Below are 12,115 nucleotides of genomic sequence, written 5' to 3' on the forward strand. Positions count from 1 at the left end.
CAATGTGAATGGTCCTGCTAAATTTAAAGCACTTGTTTTCCCAAGCTTTGTCTGGCCATGGAACAGGTTGACAAGCCTTAGTAGAAATCATCCATTGCTCATCGGATTTTAGACATTCCTTGCAGTGATCCACCTAATATCTTACCTTCCTATCTATAACAGGCCACTAATAAAATTGTTCAATTGTTATGGCTCACATGCCCAAATAACCGTCATGAACTGACTGTCTAAGATTATTAGGTGGCACAAATGTATCAAACCTCAACATTTCTCTAAAAACACATTTTCCTCACACTTCTGTGATGCAATGTTCTGGAATCTGAGGGGAGCCACAAATTTCCTACTACTCAGCATTCCCCTCTTTCTTCCAATAAAACTTATACCTCACTTGTGTGGGTGGGCCAAGTGCCTGTGACAGGGAAGGGCCAAAAACATGTAGAGATTGAGGGGGCACCAAAGCTTGTTCATAAGCGCAGTTTTTTAAATTTGTTTTACGGTGACTCTCCTTTGGGCACCCACAAAAGTGAGACATCATTTTTATCAGGAGACTGATGGGTACGCTGGGGTTAGGACATTTGGGGTTTATTTCTGTTTCTGGAAAAATATGGCACAGAAAAGCAAGGAAAATTTGCGATTTTAGCCCTGTTTTGAGGTTTGCAGGGTATTGTGGGCAAGAAACCATGTTGGGATCGACAAGAGGCACACCACCCTGTACTCCCCTGGATGTCTAGTTTTCAAACATATCTAGAGTTGTTAGATTTCCCTTGGACAAGAAGCGAGCATGCTACCAAGGCTCTTAATTCTGTGATGTCTCAAACACTCAAATTGTGAGAAAAACGCCCTAAGGTTTTGTTAAAATGACCCCTCACCCACCAACCTAGTTGGTGGCATGCTTCATCATTGGGGTCCCACGCGAGACATCTAGCATGTCAGAGGTGTGCTTCGATGTCTGAGTTGATTTCCAGCTGAGAGTAGAAGTGCAATAAAATTGTCTTGTGGTTACCCACCGATATGCTGTGTTTTCATTCGTGGTAACCTTTGGCAAAGGTTGGCCAGAAATGGCCCAAATATGTGTCCCCTAAAGGGAGCGACACTTGCCCAGGGGGCCGCTCCCCAAAATCACCAGAATGTAAAATCCCTGGTGTCTAGTGGTTTCTGCCCCCCATGGGGGCAGATTGGCCTAAACAAAAGAGGCCAATCTGCCACCAAGGGGAGCAGAAACAGCCAAAATATGTTCCTCTAATGGGAGTGACCCTTGCTCAAGGGGGTCACTCACCAAAATAGCCAACGTTTTAAATTCCTGGTGTCTAGTGGTTTCTGCTCCCTTGGGGCCAGATGGGCCTACAAAAAAAAAGGCTGACACAGCCAAAAGAATTGCCCCCTAAGGGGTGCGGTCCCTGCCCAAGGGGTAGCTCCTCAGAATTGCCAACATTTTACATTCCTGGTGTCTTGTGTCTTCTACCCCCCTTGGGGGAGAACAGGCCTAAAAAAAATAGGCTATCTGCCCCAAGGGGGCACTAATGGCCAAAATAATTGCTCAGTAAGGGGAGCGACCCTTGCCCAAGGGGTCACTCCCCATAAGCACCAATATTTTACATCCCTGGTGTCTAGTGCGCTTTGGGGGCAGATGGGCTGAAAAAAAAGGCCAATATGGCCCAAGGGGGGCAGAAATGGTCAAATTAATTGCGCTCTAAAGGGAGCAACCTTTGCCCAACGGGTCGCTCCCCAAAATCACCAAAAGTTTACATCCCTGGTATCTAGTGGTTTCTGTGCCCTCTTGGGGGGTAGAGCCCCCTAAAAGTTTGGCTTATCTGCCCCCAAGCGGGGCAGAAACTGCCAAAATATATGCCCCCTAAAGGGAGCGACCCCTTCCCAAGGGGCTGCTCCCACACATCAAAAAAACATGCACATAAACACAATACTAAAATCCCTGGTGGCCTAGTGTGTATTCCTGCTGCACAATTGCGGCAACATGCGCAATCGGGCAGCAGGAATACATTTCAAAGAGACACTGGGGGAAAGGAAAAACTCTTTCCTTCCCTGCTGGTGCCTCTTTGAAACCTCCCTCCTCCAAGGAGAACAAAACCTACCTGCTTCTCCTTCCAATGCTAGAAGCAAATGTCTTCCCGCGCAGCCGACCTGCTCTGATGAAGCCCGCACAGGGTGCTGATGTTATCAGATCACCAAGGGAGGATCAGAGGCAGGCATCAGAAACACTCGCACATGGGGGGCGCCAGCACTTCCACTATGGTGGGTGCTAGGACATCAGGGAGCCGTCCAGTGCACACGCCCACCATGGCGTCCTCAGGCCTCCGGCCATCTGGCACATGCAAGGGGTTAACTAACTGTACCAGACATAATTTAGGTTTAATAAATTTGTTATTGATGCTATGACCAAGATAGTCAACACTTAGCCCCTCATTACGAGTCTGGCGGTCCTAGGAGTGCCAGACTTCTGGTGGTGGTCAGACCGCCACCAATGCAAACAGTGCAGCCCTGGGGATTACGAGTTCCCTCTCTGCCAGCATTTACATGGCCGTTGAACCGCCATGTAAAAGCTGGCAGAGGTGTGGTGCTGGGGGCCCCCATGGGCATCCCCTGCACTACCTATGCACTTAGCATGGGCAGTGCAGGGGCCCCATGGACAGCCCCATCGCGCTTTTCACTTTCTGCTTGGCATACACTGAAAAAACGCGACTGGTGCTGCTGTGCCGGACGCACCGCAAGATTGCCCCAGACTCTATTATTACCCACTGACAATGTTGTAGTATGTTTCCCGCTGGGGCCAACCCAGCGGGAAACTTTTAATAGCCCTCGCAGTCAGGTCACTGCACTGGCGGTTTTCCGACCACGAGGCTTCAGCAGGCGGTCATTTCCTTTTGCCGAAGTCGTAATGAGGGCCTTAATCTAAAGAATGTACATGTTTCTTCACTTATTGTTGTACCTAAGCTCTTAAGAATGGACAACACATTTTAATTTCTTTCCTAATGTTTACTAACAGTGACTGAATTTTTTTAAAAATGTTATCTAGACAAAAGTGCGCTCCTGAAAAACGCTTGCAGAAGAGGCGAGGCCAAAAGAGAGCTGCATGTATTTCAAATGGAATAACAAATGTGGTGAGATGTGATCGCTCTGACAGTGGTTACCTGATGGTAAGCTGATCGCAAAATAACTACTGAGAATTATTGTGCAATTCCTTTGTCATTCAACTTGCCATGAATGAGAAGGTGCCAGTCTACCAAATTTGTTTGATTTAATACACGCAGGCCAACACATAAGCATATGTCTCCCATTTGTTGCCATGACCAAAGCTGACACCCGAGCTGATGAATCAGCCTGATTAATGAGTACTTGTGAACACAGCTTATCTAATAAAGTTTGAAGATCCTTACCTATTCTCAAAGGAACTGGTCTAACATTTTGTACACGTCTCTTAGTCTAATACAATGTTCACAACCCTTAGCAAGACATATTCTGTCTTTAAACACTTCTTTTTATCGGAAGAACAAACTTTTCAATTCATCATACTGAGGAACGTCACTTGTGGAATTTACACTTGAAACTGGCAAAACACTTTAGGAAATGGGGTTGGCTGAACCTCATTTTAAAATGATACCCAGCAGAGCTTGATCCTGCCAACCCCATGATATATCCCCCCATTAACTGCTACATAATCTTTTCTATTAACCTACCTGCCCATAAACTGTAATGGGTCCTTCTAAGTATGTCGTCTCATATCATGAAGAAAACACCACCATTTTTCATACCAGGTTTCATGCAGCCATCAGACCTCCAAGTTTATTGCAGTAAATACAATCTACAACCAGCACCATGTGGACACTATCCAGAAGTCATCTAACAGATTGGTTACAGAACCTTGGATATCTTTAAAACTGTCATACATCTTGGGTTGTACAGACATGAGACAATGTTATGAAAACACACTCACATATATATATCTCCCCATGGCTCCTTAATTGACTTTGCATATAATTATCAACTGATTGTTGACAATAAAACATGATATTAAGCCTAATAACACTGTAGCAGAGCCACATGGTTACTGCCTAGTAAGCAAAAGCCGGAAATCTCTCTCTCACACACACACACACAGTGCTAACTATCAGATAAGTACACAGCTGGGATCATGATTGCGATTGCAGAAAAAGGTCTCTGCAAGGAATTTCATCATCACATTAACAACTAACATTACTGTCCTATTGCCCGCAGTGCAGAAGTTACCACCTGTGATATAACATTGAAGACAGGAAACACTAGATTGTGACAATTCTCATTTTAAACATATACTTGTACACCAACTCCTTATTGCCACTGGAAAAGTTATTCAACAGGGATTCTTATGAAAGTATCATGCAATGGCTGAGTCCTTATTATTTTACATGTACTTACTAGAACTATGAGCTGTCTCCACATGTACATGTAATTTTCAATTGCTGCTGCAACAATAAATGCAATGAAGATTATAATTTATACAATTGTTGCATTATTAAAAGTGTTAAGAGTTGAGATTCATATATATCTGGCATAGCTTTGCGAACCGATTTTTGTCAATAGTCTTTCTGGTTAGGAGTATCAAGTGTCTTAAATATTCAGAACAGACAAGTTATATTTTTCCTGTAGAATAGGTAGTTTACATTATTGCATATTGTCTAGGCTTGAGCAGGACTTGTGGAGTTTTACTCCACAGAAATCCAAAGAGAACCTCTATGAGATTCCACAGAATTCCATGAACGGGCACAAAAACGCTTGCCTCCCTATTTTCGCTGCTTTTTCAGGCCAGTAGCACGTTCTGCACTAGAAAATCAGATTGATCTGTACCACATAGTGCGCAAAGGTGCAGCCATTTTGTTTTGCCTGTTTCTGTTCCTCTTTCCTTGCTGGCTGCCTTTTACCTGTAGCCAACTCAATTCAACCCCATCATCTCTTCCCTATTCCCAGTCCCAACCTTTTTGTACTTATTTTGTTTTTGTCTCACTTTACCTGTGTTTATTTTACTTTTGGTTGACTTTTTTTGTACTTTATTTTTTTGTTTTCCTGTCTTGTCCTTTGTCAGTCCTGCTCCTGTTTCTCTGATCTCTTACTTTTTACTCACAGCTCCAGTCTCACTCCTCCCAAAGGCAGAAGCAGGCGGCATGAGTGCCACCCACACCCCATGCGGGTGATGGAGATGGGCAGGGGTGTGGCCCCACCTAATATAAAGTGATGCAGAGGTGGCTGCCCTCATCTTCTAGGTGCACCTCACCCACTTGCTGGTGGCAGGCAGCAGACGCTGCTATCCTCTGAGGGAGCGTCAGGTGGTCTGGGGGCGAGTTCAGTAGTGTGTGCACCACTGCACTGGGATCACTTGCATGACAAAGAAAAAAAGTAAAGCCTATTTTTTACTAATAAGACCCTCCCTCTCTACCCCCCTCCTCAGGCCAAAAAAGTCCAAAAATTTTAAAGTCCAATGCCCAAAACCCTTTCCCCAACTTTTTGCACTTCCCACCCTCTTCACCCACAACATGCCCTCCCACCAAAACAAAACATCATAAAAAAAGGTCCTTGAGGACATCCATTTCCCTGGCCAAGATCTGCTGCCCACGCCAGAGTAGTGGTGTCTTATGTCTGAGCTAAGCAGCCTTACACCTGAAGTGCGCCAACTCTAATAGGACACAGCAGAGGAAGCATAGTATTCAGTCCAAGGACGGGAGACTGGTGGAGGTATGGGCGGCAGTGAACCCTGGCTGCAGATGCTGTTGTATATTTTGTCTATTGAATCTCCTCTTTTCCCATGGAAGCAACACAATGGCAGTCTTGGAAATTAATTATTTTTACTGTGACAGCCCAGCTAGGAAATGAAAACAAAGGATAAGAATGGGAGGGAGGCAGGCATTGTCTTCATGTCGTTTACGCAAATGGGGAGGCTTCTGTGCGCACTGGTGCAACTCTAATCCAGCCATACATGTAAATAAATGGTGGGGCTGCATAGGTCAGGCCCCAAACATATACATGTTTTGTAGACCTGACAGCCTTATGGTGGTCTTTCCCCCAAATGGTTTGCCTACCTCCTCCACTTTTCTGACCTCATTTTTGCCGGCTTTCGGACTCTGTGCACTTTACCACTGCTAACCAGTAATGTAGTCTTGATGAACAAACTCAATTACATTAGAGAAATCAGTCACCAATTGGGGAATTATCAATATTATAAGCAACTTGATTTCAATCCTATTACTGATCTAATATTTATTAATATTAAATTCACTGAATGGAGGGACAAATGGCTGTTATCTGATGAGGAGTATAAGTACTTACCAGTTAAAGATGCTAGATATTCCTGTCCGAATATGTAGATTCACAGCTTCAAAATGTTGTCAACAACCTTCCATCATTTATTCAGGATGGTCATTTTAAATAAATTCAACAAATTGCCATGATCAGATGAACTTATGTTTGTCACATTTGATGTGACAAGCCTATATACCTGTACGCATAAACACATTGGCATGATTGCTGTTAAATCATTCTTGGACACTAGAAAGGGTGATTACTATGAGCATAGCCAGGTGATACTTGACATGATTGATATCATACTAAGAACTTTTCCCATGGCGGGGAGTGGTATCACCAGTTTCAAGATACAGCTATGGGCTTCAGATTTCCTCCTTCTTGTGCTGGCCTATTTATTTCCTGGTACGAATGGGAGCACGCCTGTGGTCAGCGGGCCTCTCCATGGACTGAATGTTTCATCTTTTGGGGGGGTATGTAGATGATATTTTTTTGCGTCTGTTCAGGATCAGTGGAATAGTGACATGAGTCCCACAGATATCTCATTGGCAAATCCCTATAATATACAGTTAACCATGTGCCAAAACAAAGAGAAAATAACCTTTCTGGGTTTGCAGTTTTACATTAAGTATGGTATTGTAGAAAGCACATTGTTTCGTAAAGAGATTGTGTGCAATAGCTTACTGCACACCTCCAGTGCCCATGCCAAAACTGTGATCTGAACTATACCATATTGTGTGGTGGTCAGTATAAGATAGAACCGTAGTGAACAGAGCAGATTTGAGGATAACATCAATGAGGCTAGACTTGATTTTTGGAAAGAGGCTATGACACTGGAACTCAAAGCAGCCCAGATGAAGATTGGTAAGGTTACTAGAGAAACCACTCTCAATAAGAAGATTGATAAACACAAATCTGCACACAGAAACGTAGTAGTCTACACTAAGTTTACAATACATAGCGATGCAATCTTTAAGATATTGAAAAAATACTGACATCTGTTGTTAAAAGTTCCTGGTTTGAAGGACGAGATTTGTAAAAATCCTAGAGTGGTATCTAGGAAGGGACACATATTGAGAGATATGTTGTGCCCTCGCTATATAGTATCTTCACAACATAATAATACATGGTTACCCCCGAAACCCATGGGCATTTTTACATGCAGTAATTGCAATATGTGTCAGAACAAGGTGACACATTTTAGATTTAACACCTCTAAAGATTATAAAGTGAAACACTTCAATTATTACAATACACCATAGTTGGTGTAGGTAATAGGCTGTGAGTGTGAGAAGGTGTGCTTGGGAAATGTTGGAACCTGAATTGTAATATCCATAAGCATTGTAGAGCATTGAAGAACAGAGATACTAGATACTAGATACCCTTTTTTCAGAACACTATAGGATAACACCCAGGGAGCATGAGATTTTGGTTTCTTGGAATTGACCATATCCCACCTAATGCTCGGGTGGTAATAAAGAACAGTTCCTTAGACAAACTGCGTCAAAATGGATTTGCAGGCTTCATTCCATTGAACTGCGGCATTACACTGATAATGAGCTTCATCATTTTCTTCATCATTTTCTGGTATAAATCTGGATATCCCTGATGTCTGCTATATAAAGCTGAACACATTTTTATTTCCAGTTGGAATGATGGATTTTGGTAGAAAGAATTGCAGAATGATATTAATGATATGATACCCTTATTTGTCACCTATATGAGGGTTTCATATATGCTAATTCTGAATATACCCAATGCTACGTACATTGAACATCATATGCACACGACATGCATGTATGGCCCCCTCATCTTTTTTAAGATTGTAAAGTTAATAGATTTCTGTAATGGGGCATGGGCGGGTGCTGGATTCCGGTACTGATTGTTGCACCCGTTGAATATGATTCAAACATTTTAAGCAAACAATTTACACTCATGGATTTTCTGCCCACCGTGCCTTGATAACATTAAAGTATGCTGTCAAACTTGTTAATACAATTACATATTTGCTTGTCTCAGAGGACACGGTACCTGGATTCTCTTATAAATATAGACCAACACTATGGGGGATAAGAGTTACTCTCATTCTTTTTTACCATGTGTTTTTTAAAGTTGGTTTTCTGTGATCGGAGTCGCGTGTGCAACTGGAATCCTTGTGAGTATGACTGAGTGGCATGTTGTGGTTTAGCCATCCCATGTCTATGAATAATAACAGGATTATTGTATTTTTATTTGAATAAATGGTAAGTGTTTATTGTTAGCCACAGGATTTGGTAGGCACAACGGCAGGTTACATCTATATACGCTATTGTTATGCAGTGACGTTTCAAGATGTCCGCATGAGACTGCTGTTGTGTTCCACTAATTAGGCATGCTTCCATAGTGGCACAGAGGTTTGTACTACTTGATTAGGAAGGATGGCAGTATTTTAAGAGCTTCCTTAGAAATGGGACTCTCTTTTTTGTTCCCACTCATTATATGCAATGTAACTTGATGGACACTGATTCTGGTGAGTGCGGCGAGCGGGAAGTGTGATGTTGTTAGCAAATGCCTAATATACATTCATTTGTAACTTTGTAATTAGCCATATGTGTTTCAACATTTGGGCCAGGAAGAGTGTTTTATAACTACCTCTGCATTTGTGAGTGGCAGTGTTGCCTTTTAATTGTGGGTGTTGCGCAGAGACTGCTTTTCAAAACATGTACTATGCGACCAGATGCATTTTAATGACTGCAGTTACATCATGGTCACTAAGGACACTTTTCATAGTATTCACACACTGCCTTTGACTTTTGAGCATTACGTGGATGTATAGCATTTCAAATGCACATCCCATGGGCGTTCCATTGACGCATGTCTATGTTAATTAATATATGGCTACACGGGTAGACCATCATGCATTATTTCTTATGCTGGTGCACACAATGGGGGAACTATGGTGCCTCGTTCATATATTAGGCTGTAAAGAGTGCTTGGTAATTGCCTCTGCATAGATTACAATGTATCTGGAATATGTGGTACATGGCTGGAGGCGTATTATTGATGGTGTTACGCAGAGCATTATATGGGTGGATACAACGTTGCAGATTTCAGCTGCCCTTCCTTCTTGAAAGGGTTTTACATGGATGATCACTTGTGCTCTTCTCATTTGATGAAATAATGATGTATTAATACTGCACTTGTCCGTTCGGTAGACACTAGCATGACTTGAATTAATGGTTCCAAATAATAAGCCTGGCCGTTGTTACAGTGTTGCAACTTCTATTGCAACTTCAGTGTGCTCTGCAAAGAACTGTTTGATAGACATTAGCGTGGCTCATACTAACTTTGTTTTGGAACATGATCCTGAAATAATGGTTATATTCCAAATAATGAGCCTTGCCATTGTTACAGTGTTGCAAGTTCCTTATTCTTTTGAAACTGGTGCTTAGGAAATCGTTTGATTTGTGGTATTGGCTAGAAATGAAATATGGGGATGATGCTGCAAAATGTGGATACTGGACTGTCTGATTATATATGATTACTTTTTTCAGATGCATGTTTGGAACTATGGTGTAAGTTGAGTGATGATTGAGCAGACCTTTAAAACAAATTACCCTTTTAACTTACCAGATGTCCTTGTGGGATATGATTTACCATTTACACTCGGACCTTGCTGTTTATCTATAACACATATTAATATGGGGATAAGTGACCACACCGGTTGGAGGATCAAGGGAGTGAGAGTTTCTTTATCATAATTTGTGGCACAGATAAGGATATTATATTTAAGGTATGTTTTTTAATACTAGGCCTTAGGTAGACATGCTCCAAATTAGCTCAGCTTTTATAAATTCTGTACTTTAAAAAGAGCGCCCTCAACAGGTGACAAAAAGTGCCAAGGGAAAATATGGGTAATTATAGTATAATATATAATAAATATAATGTTATTGTGTGTTTCAATGTCCTCTTTTCAGAATCTTCTTTCCTTTTCTAGAATACATGTTCTGTGGTTTTGTGGTTTACTATATTTTGAGTTATAATCACTAGTGAGAAATTTGTATCATGGCCAGAGTACATTGGGTGATAGTAAATGATATTGTGTTATGGATTTATGTAAATATTTTATCACCACGTTAACCCAAGGTAAATGTTTTTATCTTTAAGTGGGAGGTGTCCTACTGTTGGTAATGTTTTAAAGTGTGTTTATATGTTGGTATTGTATGATTATAGTTTGTGTTTTTTTGTATGTGTTTACAGCCCTGAAGGAGTTCATTATATGAACAAAATGCGTTGTCTGTGGATTCTCTAAAAAAGAAAAGGTTTTACATAAAGTGATCATCTCTGGACTTTGCATTACTGAGTGCACCCTTCCATACTACTTCTGATGGCCGAACCCCAAGTGACATATGTAATTTCCTTATAAGTCCATAGTACATTGCACTACATGTATCCAGGGCATTTAAATTAAATGATATGTGGGCCTGCAGCACTGATTGTGCCACCCACTTAAATAGCCTTTTAACCATGCCTCAGGCCTGCCATTGCAGAGCCTTTGTGTGCCGTTTGCACTGCCATGTCAACCTGCCAAAATAACCCTTTTGCCAAAACCACACCTTCCATTTTTATACATATGAGTCACCCCTAAGGTAGGCCCTGGATAACCCATAGGGCACAGTGTGATGTATTTAAAAGGCAGGACATGTACTTTTAAGTTTTACATGTCCTGGTAGTAAACAAACTCCCAGTGTAAGTTTTCACTACATCAAGGCCTATCTATCCCATAGGATAACATTGGGATTACCCTATTACATTTTATAAGTGTAATTCACAATCTGGAATAGGTAAACTTGTCAAGTTTGGTGTATCTGGTCTCACAATTTAAAAATCACAACTTATGGTGAAGTTGGATTTGAAACTGCAGTTCTGAAAACGCCACTTTTAGAAAGTTGGCATTTTCTTACTTTAGCCTTTTGGTGCCTACTGCCTGCCTCTGAATGAACGTTTGGGGTGGGTGACAGCTGGGCTTGTGCATTCCATCTAGACATACACACACAAAGGGAGCTTATATTTGAGTGGTGAGCATCCACAGCCTGATGGGCTTTCCTTGGCAGGATGTGAGGGAGGAGCAGGCACACCTGAATAGGTGGTGTCCTGTCCTTACACAAAGGGCTGCACACCCCCTATAGTGAGTCTGAAGCCACAGCAGGAAGGGTGAACCTCTATGCACTTCAAAGACCTTTCTTTGAAGTCTTCTCACTTCAAAGGCACAACTAGGCTTAAGTACTGGACCTCTGATAACACCAACTGAGTACAATTCTGGACCTGTGGCTACTCTGCCAGGAAGAAGGACCACTGTTCTGCTATAAGGACTGTCACTCTGATGAGCTGTTAGTCTGTTGGACTCCTACTTTGCTGTGCTGACCTGCTACCTGCTGTCCTCTTGCCTGGGAGTGAGAAGGACTGGACCTGCATCTCTACAACCCAGACCCCTGAGGGACTCCAAGGGCTAGCTGATTGGTCTCCTGTTTTCTGAAATTTAAGGTACACAAAGAACTTCAACTCACCCTGCTACAGGACCAGGACTTTGCTTGTTGCAAGTCTTGCCCTTCTAAGTGGTGCCAATCCAGTCCTGGGTCCTTGGAAGTGGGTATAAAGTGCTGCTTCAACCAGAACCCACGCATCCTCATTGGAACTGGTGCATCTTCACCTTTGCGTGATTCTGAACCAGAGCATCCTTGTCGTTGCGTGGAGTGGACCTGGCTATTGCCTTCAGAACCAGTGCATCGCCTTTGGAATCAATGTATCGCCTACTGTGGGAGCATCAGCCATGCATCACATTTGGAACTAC

The sequence above is a fragment of the Pleurodeles waltl genome, chromosome 2_1, assembly GCF_031143425.1.
Source record: "Pleurodeles waltl isolate 20211129_DDA chromosome 2_1, aPleWal1.hap1.20221129, whole genome shotgun sequence".
In the NCBI taxonomy this organism is placed as follows: Eukaryota; Metazoa; Chordata; class Amphibia; order Caudata; family Salamandridae; genus Pleurodeles; species Pleurodeles waltl.